Below are 18,351 nucleotides of genomic sequence, written 5' to 3'. Positions count from 1 at the left end.
AATAAGAGGATGATGCTTCATATCTACTTCAAATTCCCTTTTTGAAGTTCAAGGTTTGCTTATTAGCTCTTTATATCAATGTTCTTAAAAATAAACTGTGATAGTTTTCAAACTGCATCACTTAAAATACAACAGGAAAAAAAAACTTGTGGAAATCAGATAATATATTTACTTCCTTCCCCCTCCTTTCTGTTTTCTTTTTTCCTTCTTTCTACATTATCTGCGTAGGCATATGGCAACCAGTTGCTCAGTGAGCCAAGTTTCATTAGTGACTCTGGCAATATCCCCAACTCATTCTTCCTACTACCCCACTCCTATACACACAACTAGGGCATAACAATTATAGAAGCTCTTCTGTGCCAAAGATGGAAGAAATCTAAAGCGCTCACACCTGAGGGTGTGCTCTCAGTTCTTGTTCCTGTGTTCTTACAGATCTAGGTTCTTTGCATGTTAAAAATCAAGATCTTTTACAATGATGGCCTTCAAATAGTCTTGATATGATCATGGATGATGGTGTGATACAGTTCAGAGAATCTACATCATCCCATATTAGTTGAATGTAAATATAAAAACAATTATGATCTATTCGATTGATTTCCTACCGCTTTAGTGAGTACCATAGTGATCTTGAATGGTGAAACTAGATCAAAAATTGTAGACACAGAACTCCACATTAGAAAAATATGTCTGCCTATTTTCTGACACAGTGTGGAGGTCGATATCCTGATTGAAAAATGTCACTTAAGGCCCAATTGTTGATTTTCCTTTAAGCATGAATATGTGCTTGCTTGCTTATTTATTTATTTATTTATTTATTTATTTATTTATTTATTTATTTATTTTTCTATGATGAGCAGCATGTTCATATGCAGGAATGGTGCAGTAGAAGGACTAAAAACCCAGATCTCAGTTCTGTTTGTCACTTATTAGTTGTATGATCCTCGTCAAATCATCCAAATATTTTGAACTTTAGATTTCTCTTTTAAAAATGGAAATTAAAATACTTTCTAACAGCATTTTACTCACAGCAAACTTATGAAGAACATAAAAAAAGTATACTCTTGAAATACTGCTTTGAATAACTTAAAAGGATATATACACATTTTAGATACTATTACTTTTCAGAGTTTATCTTATTTTTACAATATATTCATGATACATACCTCAAATGAATATACCTCATGATATATATACCTCATGATATACCATGATATATACCTCAGATGTAATGAACGTATTCTACTAAAACTTCAAATAAAAGTGTATTTATGGATTTTCTGGCTCTTCCCATAGTGGAGAACGTAGAATCAAGAAGAATCATTTTATTACGGACTCTTCTAAATTTAGTATTACATGTTAAGAAAGTTACTAATATTGTAAATAGTGAATATATATATATGTATTACATATAATAGTGAAGATAGATTATACATATAATATATAATGAATATATAGTGAATATATATAATATGTATTATATATATAACACAGAAGAGAAAAACTCTGGGAAACTGAGTACAATCCAGCTGACAGTATAGATCCCTTGGAGTCAAGAATATCGCACACAAAATAAATTCTATTATTAGCAGGCTCCTATAACTATTGTACCTTTAAATTCTTAGAACACTTTAGAGTACCTTTAAGGTGAATCATATTAATTCAGTCATTTGTTTATAGGGGCGAGAGTATAGAATAAGAAATCCCTCGTTCTACTTCTAGAAAATGAATGATGAAGTAAATATGTAGAAATTTAGCTGTCAGAGTTAAAGGTATTATGATAATCATTGGCAGAAAGGCAAGAACCCATGAAGAATATGAAGATTGCAATAGAACTCAAATATTTGTAACAAACATATGATTAACTGCATTTTGAAAAGGGAATTTTTTTTTTTTTTTTTTTTTGTGGGTCGAGGCAAGCTTTTAATGGAAGCTCTCTCGAGTGAGGTTCCATGGGCCCACAGAAAAGGGAATATTTGGATAGTATTTAAACATCCTTTCTAATCCATACTACTAATGCATAAATGAAAATATTTGTATATAATTTTACCTTCTAATATTTTTGCATTTTGGCAAGTATTTTGCTAATCAGTCTTTATATTCTTAAAGGTAGATGTACTATTGCAAAGTAAAATATTAAAAGACATAAAGATTCATCATGATTTATTATAAAACCTACAAGCTATGTCTGACAAATAATATGAAATTCTGTTTTTCAGCAAACCTCATTTTAGACATCTTATGCCTTATGGTAATATACTCATTTAGTCTTATAATAACATTCAGTATTTACATCTGATTTAGGAAAGGTGGTTTGTTCCTTTTTAATCTGTTAAGAGAGTAGAGGTAAAACATTCTCAGTATATGGAAGCATTCCAGTGCTGTGATAGGCAAGCAAGATGCAGATTTCTCAAAAAGCTGCAAAACTTTATTTCTCAGCTTGCTTTTCATTTCTTAACCTATTGAAAGGACATTGTTAAGGGAATAATGTTGGGCAGCTATCTTTCTTCTTATACTATTTTAAGTCTCTGATGTTTAATATTGCACCACAATGGGGCAGCAGTCAGCAGGATTAATTTTCTTAAATAAAAGTCTATCACAAGTACCTGGTGTTAGGCTTTTATTTAAAGAGTAACAAGAAGTTTATGTTTCCTTGCTTCGTACGTTTGGCATCAAAATTATTACCCGTGTGGTGGTTTAATTGTGAGAAGTTGATAGAGACTCTTCTGATTCATCAAGGGATCCTGGGTACCAGATTAGCCTCTAAAATCCAGTACATGATATAAACCACAATAATGTAAGGTACCTCTTGCTATTTATATTTATTTTCTATTTTATTATTTTTTTTGCATATTTATTTTTAAGTTTATGATGCAAGGTATCGTAGTGGTTGCAGTAGTTTCATATTCAGCACTGTCTGCATGGTTTCTGCATTTCCATTTCTGCTATAACAGTTCCTCTTTTTCTGATATATAAGGTGTTCTCTTGCTTTTAAATAAAATGCTAGTTGTATGTTTTGTATGTGCACTATCAGCAATTTAAAAATTTAAAGAAAAGGTACTCTAAGGCCACGGTCATCATGTTCACATGATTATATTAATTGGAGTCTTTTCTTTCGGCCTCCTCTGTCAGTGTTTCATCCATGTGGAATACGTTAGCTTCAGATACACTTGTCTTCAACACCAAGGAGACTTATTGGCATACCTAGGCTGAAACTCTCTTTAGACATTTGTTTCAGAATTTGAAAAAAACTTAGACACTTACATTGGAGACATTTGGTTGTCCCCTCATTTATTGCTAAGGATACGATGACCCAAAAGAGCCAGCACAAGATAATTCAAGTGACTTTTTACTTTTCATAGAAGATGGGAATAATTGTTTTCAAATATCCATTTCTTAGACATAGCTTCTTTAGAATTCTTTAAAAATAAAGTTCTAGTGGGAAGATGGGGAAAAAGTTACTATGCTACATCACGGGGTGAACGTTACAGCCAAGGGGACGTTACAAACTATGACTACATTTAACACAATATTTTAAGCCTTTTAATTGTTTCATTCATAGGAGTTTGAGGATATGGGGTTTTAGTGAAATTCTTGGTTGGCGGTGTTTCCTAGGCAGTTAAGATAAGCAATTTGTGAAAGAGAGCCCTTTGCATTCCTTTGTGAAGTAGCAGCCTCTCCAGTATCTTTCTAAGCACTTTTCTTCCTAGTTTTGTTTAGTGTGGACCTATCTTTTGACCTTCTTTCTAGCTCTTTCTACTTTGTTCTTTCATATTTCCTCATTATGTTGTGAATCAATACAATGGTGATTGAAATCATCTTGCTTGATTGCAGATTCAAACAACATGTAGATGTTCTTGTTTAATAGCTTATAAAATAAAGATTAAATATTTATATATACAAATTTCTTCAACATTTAAATGTATACAGGTTACTCCCATAATACAAAACTAATTTGGTTATAAACCAAGACTACCCAAAAAATAACAAGTAAGCGTATTTCTTCAGCTTTTGCTGTAGCTATCAGTTCAAATACTGGTGTTTTGGTTGGTTGTTTTATTTGTTTGTTTGTTTGTTTGTTTTGTTTTATGACAGAGACTCAAAGGCAGGCAAGGGAGTGGGAAAATTTTATAGTGGGAAAAAAAAACAATAACAAGAAAAGAAACAGTTCAATTAAAAAGTGGGCCAACACCATATCGAAGAAGATAAACAGATGGCAAATAAGCATTTAAAAGTATACTCTACGTTGTATGTCACCAGAGAAATGGAATTAATGGTACTCCATTTTTGGAATTAAAATAAAAACTTAACTTATGGGATCCCTGGGTGGCTCAGTGGTTTAGCATCTGCCTTTGGCCCAGGGCGTGATCCTGGAGTCTTGGGGTCGAGTCCCACGTCGGGCTCCCTGCATGGAGCCTGCTTCTCCCTCTGCCTGTGTCTCTGCCTCTCTCTATGTCTCTCGTGAACAGATAAATAAAATCTTTAAAAAGAGAAAAAAACTTCGTTTAAGAATATGAAACAAATGTATCATGTGACTTCAGATTTTAAATTAAGCAGTCCACTAACTACACATGTCAGAGTTCTTTCTCTTTGAGAAATAAATACAGTGCCAGTATTTCTTAAAATCTGGCAAGGTTGGGACACCTGGGTGGCTCAGTGGTTGAGCGTCTGCCCTCAGCCCAGGGTGTGATCCCTAGAGTCCTGGAATCGAGTCCCACATCGGGCTCCCCACAGGGAGCCTGCTTCTCCCTCTGCCTGTGTCTCTGCCTCTCTCTGTGTCTCTCATGAATAAAATAAAATACAACCTTTTAAAAAAAAAATTGTCAACGTTTACAAAGGGCGGTTACACATGGGTACTTTGTTCTTCCACTTCTCCCACTCCAGTGCTGGACTGAAGTTTGGGCGCCTGTGTTTTTCTGGCTGTTACTTAAACATTTTCTGGCCTAGTTTGTGCATAAGAAGAGGCTTATACTAGCTCTGGTTAGCTTTTATTTCAAGGTTAACTAAAAATCCTGGGATAGGAGAGAAAGCATGAGTTAGGTACATATGGGGTGGACTTGCAATGCAGTAGGATTTAAAAATGGAGAGAAAGAAGGGATGGGAAGGAATAGATACACCAAACGAGAGGGAAGATCACAATTTGGTTGTGAAAGCCAGGAAGATCCTGAGAGTTCATGGCCGTGACTAGATGCGGCTCATGCGTCTAATTACAGCCTGCGGTGCTGCGGCTCATCTGGCTTCGCAGGGCACTTGCATACCTCGGTTGCTTGGCAGACGGGTGTGCCCGTATCATTCAGACATCCTACTTCTTACAAGCCTATAACAATTTTTTTAATCTCCTGTGGTGTCTTATTTTAAAATGCACTTTTTGTTCGAAAGTAATATTTAATCTGGAATATTTACAGAATCTAAATCCTGTTTTTTTTTTTTTAAGTGTATTCATAGTATCACCCAAAAAAGCACTACTGTTAATAGGGTAAAAATACCACCTTTACTCTTGGCTGTGCAATGTACATGTTTTTTTAAGCTGAAATCATGTGGTATATGAAAATTGCATCTTCAAATTATACAACATTGTCCAACGATAGGCAGCAAATTTTAGAAACAGGTTGTTAGTGGTTATATAATGTCTGTAGTGTAAATATATCATGTTACTCATCCCTCCACACTTCTAGTTTTTCACACTCCTGGTTCCTTAGGTAATATTGTGACAATTTCTTTAATAATTTTCATCGACTTAGGGGAAGGTGGTAGTTATTATTGCTACTTTTGGATTATTGAAGTCTAGTTCATTAGTATTACTCCTTTAAAATTTCTAGTTTGGCCCATTTTGGGGGGCTGAAAAAGTATTTGATTAGTTTTATTCCACAGATACTTGAAAAGAAGGTACATTTTTTTTAATGAGAATTAGAATTGCTCACTCACAGACATATGCACACACTCTAATTGTTTCGTTGTTCAAATTCTACTCAGTTTCCTAATAACTTATCAAATGCTAAATGTAAATGTTTTCTGTAAACATTGGGTATAGTACTTTTATTACATAGGTGATGCTGGTAAGCAGTAAATTTCGCTTTATTACCATTATAGATCTCCATAAGGCTTTGTACATTTTATTTATTATATAATTTTAAAATTGCCAGTTGATCAACTAAATTCAGCTTATCAATCATTAGTTGCTAAAACTCTGATTTGACTAATAAACACAATAAACTACTTGTGCTTAATTTAACTTTCTTTTAAAAACCAAATCTGAAGACCTCTTTATTTTCAGTTAGGAGTTTTATATGTTTTTTATAAATTCTCAAAACTGTTATTTTTGCTATTATTTTGTTGGTCATAATATTATATTAGCATTTTGTTTTATATATGCTTATTTTTTATTCTTTCATTTCCCATATAATGATTTTTTATTTGGTTGTTTCATTATTCACTATTTTTGAAAATAAAAAACCTTTAAAGATTCCTGACAGTAATTGTTCTGCAACTTTACAAAAGGTATGATTAGGTCTATATTTCCCAATCATTTACATCACCAATAAAGATATCTTTAGTTGTCTTTTTTTTTTTTAAGATTTTATTTGTTTATTCATGAGAGACACACGGAGAGAGGCAGAGACACAGACAGAGGGAGAAGCAGGCTCAATGCAGGGAGCCCGACGTGGGACTCAATTCCAGGACCCCGGGGTCATGCCCTGAGCCAAAGGCAGAGGATGAACCCCTGAGCCACCAGGTGCCCTTAGTTGTCCCTGTGAGGTAGTAATTGTACTTTTATCCCACTGCCAGCATTTTCTCCTCTTCACCCAATAAGCAGTATAATCTAGGGCTGAGTAATCAAACCAGTCTTTCTAAATTACCTAATATGTTTGATGTCAGAATTATTTTTGTCGTTCTAAATTTAAAATATAGATTTTAAAATATAATTTTTAAATCTCTTTTTTTTCCTATTCAAATGCTTGCTGGAAGTTTTGGGGTTTTTTTTAGACTATTTTGGTGGGAACATGGTACGCCTTTATCCTCTTCCATTTCAAGTCTTTTTTTAATCAGAAATTTCTCTTCGGTTATGATTTTGACCTTTATTTCTATTCTGATTGGTGTGGTTTCTATAATTGTCTCTCATCATTTAAAATTCTTCTTTTTCTTCTACATTTCTACAGTTCTTATTGAATCTAGCTCTCTTTTAATTCCAAATCTTAAATATCATCTGAGTCCCATTGCTTTTGCTTTTGACTCTTTTTCCCCCTCCCATCTGAGCCTGTTGTCTTCTGTGTCAATTAGACCGTATCTTTTCTTTTTTATCAAAGGATTCAAAAAGTCTTCTAAAATGATTTATTCCTATATTGGACATTTTCTCAATACATTTATTATTTTTTTTTTGTCTTTTTCTCTCTCTCTCTCTTTTTTCCTTTAGAGAGGGTGAGAGAGATGGGAGAGGAGGGGCAGAGAAAGAGGCAGAGAGACTAATCTAAAGAGGCTCCACGCTGCGACCCAGTGTGGGGCTTAATCTCACAGCCTTGAGATCGTGACCTGAGCGAAATCAGAGTTGGATGCTTTAACCAACGGAGCCACTCAGGCACCCCAAGACATTTATTTTCTAAGGAAAATTTGGGTTTCATCATTTGATACATATATTTTAGAGTCCTGTACTTACCCATTCTTCCGTGATCAAAAAGACTTAGCTGGTGTTTTTCAATAAAATAAATCTTAAGTGTTAACACCTTCTTATTTTAATTTGTTCAAATTCTTAAGTTTCATTTTATTTGATGATACATACAAATCATAGAGGAGCACAGAGGAAAAGTATTTTAAACATCATAGAAAGATCTTTTATTAACAATTTATATTCTCAAATCCAGGAAAAGCGTATTTGAAGGAGTTAAGTTTGCTTTTGTTTTAAAGGAACATCAGGAATTTTCAGAAGTAGTAAAATATTTCCCCATTGAAACATGTAAAAAGAACTGGAATGTGGAGTGTTTCTTATATCCACTGGGCACCTGGGTGGCTCAGTGGTTGAGCGTCTGCCTTTGGCCCAGGTCGTGACCCCCAGGTCCTGGGATCGAGTCCTGCATTGGGCGCCCACAGGGGCCTGCTTCTCCCTCTGCCTGTGTCTCTGCCTCTCTCTCTCTGGGTCTCTCATGAATAAATAAATAAAATCTTTAAAAAACAAACAAAAACAAATATCCACTAATCACTCCTATCTTCTGTAGCTTCTAGTATCACAAATGGAGTGCCAACAAAAGTTATCGCAGGGTTTGCAGGTTAGGAGAACACATTTCCTACATGTAGTACAAACTTAAACTTACTTAGAAGATCCATGTTTTTGGTGATAAGACTCATTGTAGGTGATGATGCTAAAAGAAGCAGTAGTCCTTTCCAAGATAATGAGATGTTTCCATCCCAGTTGATAAAATACATTTCCAAATAAATCCTAGATTTCACAACTTAAACTTGTAAATGGCTAAATATTTTCTGGTGAGAAAACTGAGTTTGAATGATGATGCTAAAGGAAAAAATACTTTCCAAGGTAATAAGTATTTGCATACCAGTTATTATAATTATATAAAAATATATGTTAAATTTCATAGCATTTAACTTCACAGCACATGAAATGCAGTCGTATCTACAGTGTTACAGATTCCTTAATGTGATACCTTTATTTTCACCCAGATACAAAAATGTAGATGTCTTAGAGCACACACTTGTCTTTATGCAGCACTGTTCATTTTATTGTTTGGATTGAATTGAAAGCCAATTTAATCAGATGACATTGATTTTTTTTTTTATTAGATTTTTTTTTCTGGTTGTTTAACATCTTGAAATGCAATTAAAGACAAAAGTATTGTTTTCTGATTTTCATTTTCTTTTTAAGATTTATTCATTTATTTGGTGAGGGAGGGACAGAGGAGTAGAAGAGAGAGAGTCCTAAGCAGACTCCCACTGAGTGTGAGGCTCAATCTCATGACCTCGGGATCACGACCTGAGTCAAATCAAGGGTGGCCAATTGACTGGCTGACTGAACCACCCAGGTGCCCCACTGATTTTTAAATTTTCAACTTAATATTCACCTTATTTATTATATGGGATATATGTCCATATTACTGCACACTTACCTAAAGAAGAAGTTCAGAAGTTTTCTTGCAGTATTTTATGTCAATAGTTTATTGAAATCTCAAACCATTCCCGTTGTCGAATGTGTAACTTCCTTAAGGTTCCTGTTTGGTTTTAATAATTCAATGCCGGGCAGCCCGGGTGGCTCAGCGGTTTAGCACCGCCTGCAGCCCAGGGCGTGATCCTGGAGACCCTGGATCGAGTCCCACGTCGGGCTCCCTGCATGGAGCCTGCTTCTCCCTCTGCCTGTGTCTCTGCCTCTCTCTCTCTCTCTCTGTATCTCTATGAATAAATAAATAAAATCTTTAAAAAAAATAAAAAAAATAAAAAAAATAATTCAATGCCATTGTTAGATTTTCTTCTGTTGCTCTTTGAATATGAAGTATTTTAAATGACATGTTCATGTAGTTTTTAACTGATGCTTTCTCCTAAATTAATTTTCACACTGAAATCTTCAAGTGGGTAAGCAACACAAAACGAGGAGTCTTCTGAAAATTCCTTAGTATAGTTCTTATCCTATCAAGCAGAAATACTCTATATGATAAAAATGGAGTTTTTTTTTCCCTAAGACACATTTTTAGTGATATTATCATAGTGAATCACATCTAAAATAAACTGCATCTTAGATTATGATAATGTCCTTCATCTCCCAATTGTTTTCCCATATTATATTTTAATACGTTGCATTTCTACACAGCCTTTTTTTTTTTTCTCCTGGTTAGGACATAAAATTCCAGGGAGTCTCTGGCTATACCAAATCAAAATGCCATAGAAATAATACTCTTGATAGTTCACTCTCGTAACTTCTAACTCATCTGTCATTTCCCTTCTCCCGAACACCAGGGTTACGTTGGCACCTGGACAAGTGGGAACACTTGGAACACCATGGGCAATGGTGGGAAATGTGGGTAACCGCGTCAGGATGTAGGATTTGGGCTTGTGTTAGGTGATTGGGGAGAAACTTTAAAGAAGCTGGGGTATTTTTTTTTTTTTTTTATAATTGTCTTTCTTAAATGCTTTCAACAAAGAGGAAGAACTAAAGTGAGTTTGAATCTGTGACTACTAAAGAAGCAGCAGTGATGCATGTTGGCCTGGATGGAAGATGCTGAGCTTGTTGTTTTGGACGTTGTTCATGATTCTGTGTGTGTTCAGATATGATTACGGAGTATTTGTGTTTGTAATGACCTATCATGGTGCCAGAGTCGCCCTGTTTGATATTGATGACTTGTTAAATTGTTTATATTCAACAGGAGAACACAGTCAGCGGTGAGTGCCAGATTAGTTCCTAGATGTCAGGGGCTGCTTTTCTCTTCTCAGCTCAAACATGACAAGTTAGGAAAAGATTGTGTGTATGTGTGTTTGTGTGTGTGTGTGTGTGTGTGTGTGTACACATTAATGTTTCCCCACAATCAGTTACCTGATTCCAATTTGCAGTGAGAAACTTTAAGAATAAGTAAGAAAAATTGTATCAAGTCTTAAGGTTAATAAGGCATAGAAAAGTAAAATTAGTAAATGAAGCCTATATATGGCCTAAACTCAAGAAAATATGGAAATGAAAGGAAAAATCTAAATATTTCTATAAATCGACTTACAAAAATTTATATATGAAGAGAATTGAATATATCACCTGAGGGATCCCTGGCTGGTGCAGCGGTTTGGCGCCTGCCTTTGGCCCAGGGCACGATCCTGGAGACCCGGGATCGAATCCCATGTCGGGCTCCCGGTGCATGGAGCCTGCTTCTCCCTCTGCCTGTGTCTCTGCCTCTCTCTCACTCTCTCTCTGTGACTATCAGAAATAAATAAAAGTTAAAAAATATATATATATATCACCTGAGAATTTGATATTAATTATTATTGAACAATTTAATTTGCCTAAAAGAAAATTATTTCAATAAAGCTTATTGATTTCATATATTATTTTGGTTATTTGAGAAATGCATCAACTAACCAGTATTGTGAAATGTTTACATGATGATATATGGATGAAAATTCATTATAATTAGGGCACTTAATGCTTCATTTAGTGTACTTTTAATTAAGTATAATATTCACTAGCACTTTCTGTCATTATTATCTGTGCTGAGACTTATTTCATCTTATCTGAAACTTATCCCAAAATAATTTTAGTAGTTATGTGAAAACACAAGGTAAGGAATGATAAATGTGACTGTGGAAAATCATTCTAAACCTACATCACAATTCAGAATTACAGCACCTACAATCTCAGGGAAAATTAAATAAGAGCTTGTGTAGTAGAAAGTGATGTTAGACATGTTATGCTGTGTGACCACAGGGCAGCCCTTAATTTAATCCGAAATTATTATATTATTTTGAGCATTTTGAGCAATGCATTACTTTTTTCTTTCAATTTATTATTCACCTTATAATATTTGAAAATCTCAGGAGAACTGTTTTGAATGCTATTTGTAGAAAATTTATTACACATTTTATTAATTTATTAATTTTCCCAACTTTTTTTTTGAAAAACTCTGAACTATGTAATACAGTGAATACCCACATAATTTATCTCAGACTATCCAATCAGCAATATTTTACACATTTGCTTTATTTCTCTTTGTGTATATTTCTGCATTTGCATATGGGCGGAGTCATTTGATAAACACTTGAGACATACTAATATTTCCCCCCTCAATTCTTACGCAGTTGTTTCAAAGATCAAAGACATTGGCCTAGGTCACCATATATTAACACACAAGATACTTACTATGAATATATTATTATTTTGCATATAATCCGCAGTCATGTTTTTCCAGTGATTCCAAATCGTGTTTTGGATGGCCATTTTTATGGGTTTTTTTGTTGTGCTTTTGCTTCACTGTGTTTTGGTCCAGATTCCAACTGCAGATTACACATGGCGTGTAGTTGTCACATAGCGTGCATTTCTAAGGCATTTTAAGGTTGTGTATAGCGCTGCATGTATTTTTAGATTTAATGTATTTCTTTCTTTTGATGCCAACACGTGGTAATATGTATATCATAAAAGTCTTAAACTTGACCCGAAGGCGGCTTCTTTTAAAATGATGATGGGATACTGAAATAGATTGAAATACGAATAAAATACTTCATTCGATATGGGTTTATTTATTAAACTAACTTAAACCATCTTGTTGCCACATGGAGTTACATGGACATTGAGTCCTCAGGGAGAGACCCTGTCTTCCTAAGCCTGTTTCTATTTGATGTCTAGTTATTTTCCCTTATTCACCTATATTTTCCCTTCTTATCTCTAAGCATAATCTCCCGACTGTTCCCTCATAAGGATTTTGAAATCCTCATTTTATTCCTGACAGACCACTTGCAATACCTTTTCAATTCAATATGAATTTATCCTTATTGTGCTCTAGTCACTGACTATATATCTTGGGGGAGAAGAAAAAGGACTAACTATCTAAAATCAATGCGCTTTGCAATACTACAATCTAGTTGGGGACCATATACGGGTCACTTCTAATATTAAGCGAAATCTGGGTTTCATGTCTGTTTCCTGTGCTTCTATATCTATTTATGACAACGTCTATCGTCTATCTAGCAGTAGTTAGAAAACGCACAGTAATGTCTACCCTTATTCATTTTGTATCATAATTAAACTAGTTGAAAGCAAAGCACCAAAACAGTGTTTTTGAAAATCAGTTATAAATGGAACTCAGTCACTACATAAAGGAAAATTACTATTTTCCTGCTTCCTTCTGTTTTTAAAGAATTTTTAAAAGCCCAAACTTTTCTACAAACCTTTTATAGAATCTGATAGGAAAAGAAAAGTATTTATATAAACTTAGTCTTAATATCACATATGCATTTGCCTATCCAAAATCTTATTTAGAAAATGGAAAGTCTGATACATTTTAATAAAGATAAGTAATTGGACAATAACTCTGAGGTTAAATTGAGGTATGTCTGGCTTAAGACAGGGATGACAAAGGTATTCATGTTGCCACTCCCTCATTCTCTGCTCTAGGCAGAGAGACATCGCAAGTAGATGTCTGAGATGGAAATTTTTTTTAATTTTTTTTTTCTGGGAGCCTATTATTAATCTCAGTGAACTTCAGAACACATAGCTTAATTCAACAGTCTTCAGAAAGGCAGAGAGAATGATAATGGAGTGAAAAGGAATAAGTGTGTACAACACGGTGAGAAGGAAACTTTTTTAGAAGAATTAGAAGAATATGGAAGAGAATGGGATCCAGTTATAGAAGTCACAGAGTTGTAGTTTGAGTGACGAATTTGGCATGAAGATATATTTTGTCTCTTTTGCCTAGTGTTAACAAATTATTTAAACATCTTTGTACAGAGCATATGTTTCCCATATGTTTTATGGCTGTTACCTGCCTCATTTGTGAATACATTCATTTAGGTTTCAAAGAATGATAGCGAGACGAACCAGAGCTAAATGAGAATGTTTGTATCAATACCAGTCTTCTATTTTTAGAAGTGTTCATATTTCATAAAGTTTAAATAAATCAATGGAAATAAACAGGAAGGCAAACTGCATTTCAAAGAAGTCTCAATACAAATATAAATCATGTACTTAGATTTTTATTCATTATAAGTACAAATAGTATAAATTATGAATTATATATTAAAATAACAGTTTAAATTCCATTGAAATGAAATTGATAGAATGAGATAAAATTAAGATTAAACATTACCTGTATTTCTAAATCTTTTCTTGAGCATGAAGAATGATCGTTTCATATTAATAACTCATCCGAAATTATTTGAAGCAGATTGGTAAGCTAATTTTCAATTCTTTGTTCAAACCCTTCATTTAATACTTTCATATCTTAACTGATTAGTATGAAAAAAATTAAATACTATTTTCTTTTTATTGTTTTGCAACAGTAACATTGATTTCTCAGTTTATCTTCCTCTTCTTGTATCAGGTAGAGAAAAATAATTTGATGCCGTCAAATGTTTCGATTTCAATATATTATGCTTAAGTTCTTCTGGTTCAGAAAGTGTTTAAACCAGAGGAAGTATTGTTCTTGGCAATGGCTGTGTTGCAATACATTACTGTTCTTGCTGCAGTTCTTGAAGCCATGATCTTTATACTTTATAGACTATAATTACGTGCCCTTTTGTATTGATTAAATAATTGGATCATTGATATAAATGACTCTAAATATAAGTACTTTGTAACTTGAAATCAGTAGGCTATATCAGAATCCTGCAATATCTCTAAACCTTTATTATATTAATTTTTAAAGCATAGCCTAGTATTCAATTATTTTAACTTCTTTAAAATAACAGAATTTGACACTGCATCATATATAGTTCAGATAGCTATATAAATATCTACACACATACACACTCTTGTTGAAATATGATTTGAAATACTGAAAGCAAAACGTTTTGAAATATGGTTTAAATAAGTAGTTAATAAGTAATAGATTTTTATTTAAGCAATTGCAGCAATTAAAATTGACAATTAAGAATTAGCCTTAAAAACAACAACAACAACAACAACAAAAAGAATGGGATCCCTGGATGGCTCAGCAGTTGGATGCCTCCCTTTGGCCCAGGGCGTGACCCCAGGGACCTGGGATCCAGAGTCCCACATTGGGTTCCCCACAGGGAGCCTGCTCCTCCCTCTGCCTGTGTCTCTGCCTCTCTCTCTCTGTGTCTCTCATGAATAAATAAATACAATCTTAAAAAAAAGACTTAAAAAAAGATAAAACAACAACAACCACCAAAAAGAAAACAAAAAGAAAAGAACTAGGCCTTCAGTCACAGAGATCTAAAATCACTGCTTTTATATGATAATTTATGATCATGAAGCTGCCCATGGGGATGCTAGAATGCACAGGAAACCTGCCTTTAGTGACTATTCAGTTTCTAATAAATAGCCCTGTCTGAACGTTATTTTGAAAAAAAGAAAAAAGCATCTACTGTGTTTATCTAAGCAGCTCACCTATAGAAAGTACACGTAAGACGGGAATTTTAATTTGGAGATACTCTCTTGAGTTACTGTGTTAGTTTTCCCTTGCTGTGTAACAAATTAGGCCGCCTCTAGCTGCTAGGAACAGCCCACATTTATTATGTCAGGGCTCTGAAGCCGTGGGCCAGAAGCCTGGCACAGCACGGCTGGGTTCTCTGCTCAGGTTCTCACAAAGTCGAAGTGAGGATGTCAGAAGGGTTGGGCTCCTATTTGGAAGACCACAGTCAAGCTCCTACAGGTTGTGGGCTAAACTCGGTTCCCTGAGATCCTGGAACCCAGCGCCCGTCCCCTAGCTGACGCTCAGTCGGGAACCATTCTGTTCCGGGAGCCCACCTGCATTTTTTCTCACGTGGCCAATTTCAATTCAGAAAAAGCACATCATGAGTCCTTCTCATGCTTTCAGTTTTAATGGTGATCCCCTCTGCCACATTCTCTGTGGCTTCCTTTTCTGTCTCCCTCTTTCACTGTTGAGAGGCACGTAGAATTACCCACCCAGAATAAAAAAAAAATCTATCATCTATCTATCTATCTATCTATCTATCTATCTATCTATCTATCTATCATCTATCTATCTCTCCAGGATAATTCCCTATTTTAAGGTCAACTGGTTAATATACTTAGTTTCATCTGCAAAGTCCCTTTGCCTTTTAACATAAGTTATAACCATGGAGATAACACTAAGAGGTGGGGATGAGGGACACCAAAATTCTGCGTACCACAGTTACTTTTCAAGATCTGTACAGTTAATACAAGATGGTCTTTTATTTTCAAATGCTTTTTTACTCAATAACAAGCATTGATAGAGTAACTTCAGGGCATGAGCAAATACAGTTGAATATGAATGTACATTTTATTTTTTGCAGATTTTAATAATGCATACCATAAATGGACTTTTTTAAAAAATAATCTTTTATTTTTTATACATTTTTAAAAACATTTATTCACGAGAGACAGAGAGAGAAGCAGAGACACAGGCAGAGGGAGAGGGAGGCTCATGCAGGGAGCCCGATGCGAGACTCAATCTGGGACCCCGGGGTCACACCCTGGGCCGAAGGCAGATGCTCAACCACTGAGCCACCCAGGTCTCCGGAAAAAAAATCTTTTAAATTGGTATCACAATGTGTTCTCTGTTCAGAAGTTAGGAGGACACATTCATTTCAAAGCATACACAAATACTAGGAAGTATGTTGCATCTTTAAATACGATATTATAATCTACTATACTGGATTCAGGATTCATGTACCCTAAGTTTTTGACTAACTAAATTCAGCAGAGACAACCTGTACAAATAAAACAATATGAATAACTAGTTAATATCTAAGATAAAAAGTTATATTGATGTGCTTCCAGTTTGAATTTTATATTATAATACAATCAGATACTGTGGTACCAACATTTTTTGCGGTAATCTTTATTGCAGCAGTTGTATGAGTATGTTTTCTCATGATCAGCAGAAATTCTAAATTTCCAAATTGTATGCTACCGTCTCAGGCAGATTAGCATAAAATTTAATTTGTGCTAATTAGCCAGAGGTGAGGGAGGGAAATTAACTTGACACATTAATTTTGCATTTACAGTAGTCTTATCATAATGTGCATGTGCATGGGGAATTTATTAGTTATTCTCCTTGCATCAATATTAGAATTTACTTCTTAGGGTATCTTAACTGGGAGAAAATATTTGTTTACAAAATATTTTGCAGTGAAAATTGAATTGCAGAAAACTGGCTACCTAGAAAGTAGTTCCATAAGATAATTGCATAGAAAATAGTTATTATCAATCACATTCGATTTTGAATTTGATTGGATTAATGATGTATTTACTTTTCAAATGTTTATAATATTGAGGGTCTAAGAAAGCAAATAATCCAAAATACCAGATAATTGAATACTTATGAAGTGTGCATACCTTAAAAAAAGCAAAGTATGAGGTCAGAAATCTGCTATATACTATATCTTCAATAAATGTATTCTTTTAAAACTATCTTACTGATTTATATTATTCATGAATTAGTATATTATTTTCTGGTTGTTAAATATTCTAATTTTTTTGACATTTCAAGATTCAGATCTTTAATGCTAACTTTCGTTAACTTTCAGTAAAAGTTATTTCCTTGATTCAGTGGACATTCAGCATTTGTGAAACACCAGTGACTAACTAATCCTTTTCTTTTTTAGATGTCTAGTCTTTCTTTGACTCAGTTAGCCAGTGTTAGACTTTGTTGGGTATACTTTATCATACACATATTGACATATAATGATCTATTCCATCTGAAATTATGATTGAAGATCTACTATGTCCAAGGTATTGTTCTGGGAGCAATGATAATGCAATAGTGCATGGCATAGAAATGCTGCCCTCTTGGAGGATTACATAATAGAAAGTGCCATCAAACATTTATATACAATTATATACACACTAGAGGAAGAGAAAAGCCAGTAAAGAGGTATAAATCAGTAATTTATTTGAGTTAATTGTTATTTCTCAGGCTCTTACCTGTAACATAATCCAGTTTACAAATCTATATAAATTTCAGGGGATTCATATGTTAGGTAACATATCCTAGAATTCTTACAAAAATTAATTGAAATGTCTTTCATATGAAAATTCTTTAAAATCTCTAAAAAGCATTGTATAATTTATCCAATCAATGTAAAAAACATGCTTTTCAAAATATCTTCAAATTATTAAAAAATTATCTTTAAAATGTCAAAAGATCAAGCATTCTTAAAGGTAGTCCTCTTCGTTTCTTTGAAGTAATGTGATCTCTTAGAACGTGAACTGATATTTGGTGTTATCTACTTCGAAGAAATTTAGAAAAGTGAAAGAATGAGTTTTAAGAAAAATACAGTCCAGTTATCTCAGATGGAAACTTAAATAAGATGATTTAGAACATCTGTGAGATCCCATAATGATTCAAAGACTTATTATTTTCTATATGTTTATAATTAGCTATAAATAAAATACAATGACTTTTTTATTTTTTCCTTACAATTACATTCAAACAGAACATCAGCTTTTCGTTGATTATATAATTGAAATAACATTATTACTTCCTCAGTGCACCAGTTTTCAAAAGAAATCTATGATTTTCACAGTAAAAGCTTGGCAGGAAATTTAGTTGCTAGAAGCAACAGGAGCCACTCTGAAGATTTGAAGAATCATGAAATATGCTATTTTGGATTCTTGAGGAAAGGAAAAATATTGGTTTCAAGAGCTATTTGGAAAGTTACACCACTCCACTTGCAATGATCAAGATTGTACAAAATCAAACAATGGTCAAATGACCT

The 18,351-nt window shown here is 33.9% G+C and overlaps 1 protein-coding gene across 1 annotated transcript in view; it reads left to right on the top strand.

Annotated features, from left to right (window-relative positions):
* Nucleotides 1-18,351, top strand: part of ZNF804A (zinc finger protein 804A) — a 272,088-nt gene that overhangs the window by 46,772 nt on the left and 206,965 nt on the right. The window lies entirely within an intron of this gene.

This window comes from Canis aureus, chromosome 34, assembly GCF_053574225.1.
Source record: "Canis aureus isolate CA01 chromosome 34, VMU_Caureus_v.1.0, whole genome shotgun sequence".
Lineage (NCBI taxonomy): Eukaryota > Metazoa > Chordata > Mammalia > Carnivora > Canidae > Canis > Canis aureus.
This window is presented reverse-complemented; position numbering and strand designations above follow the sequence as displayed.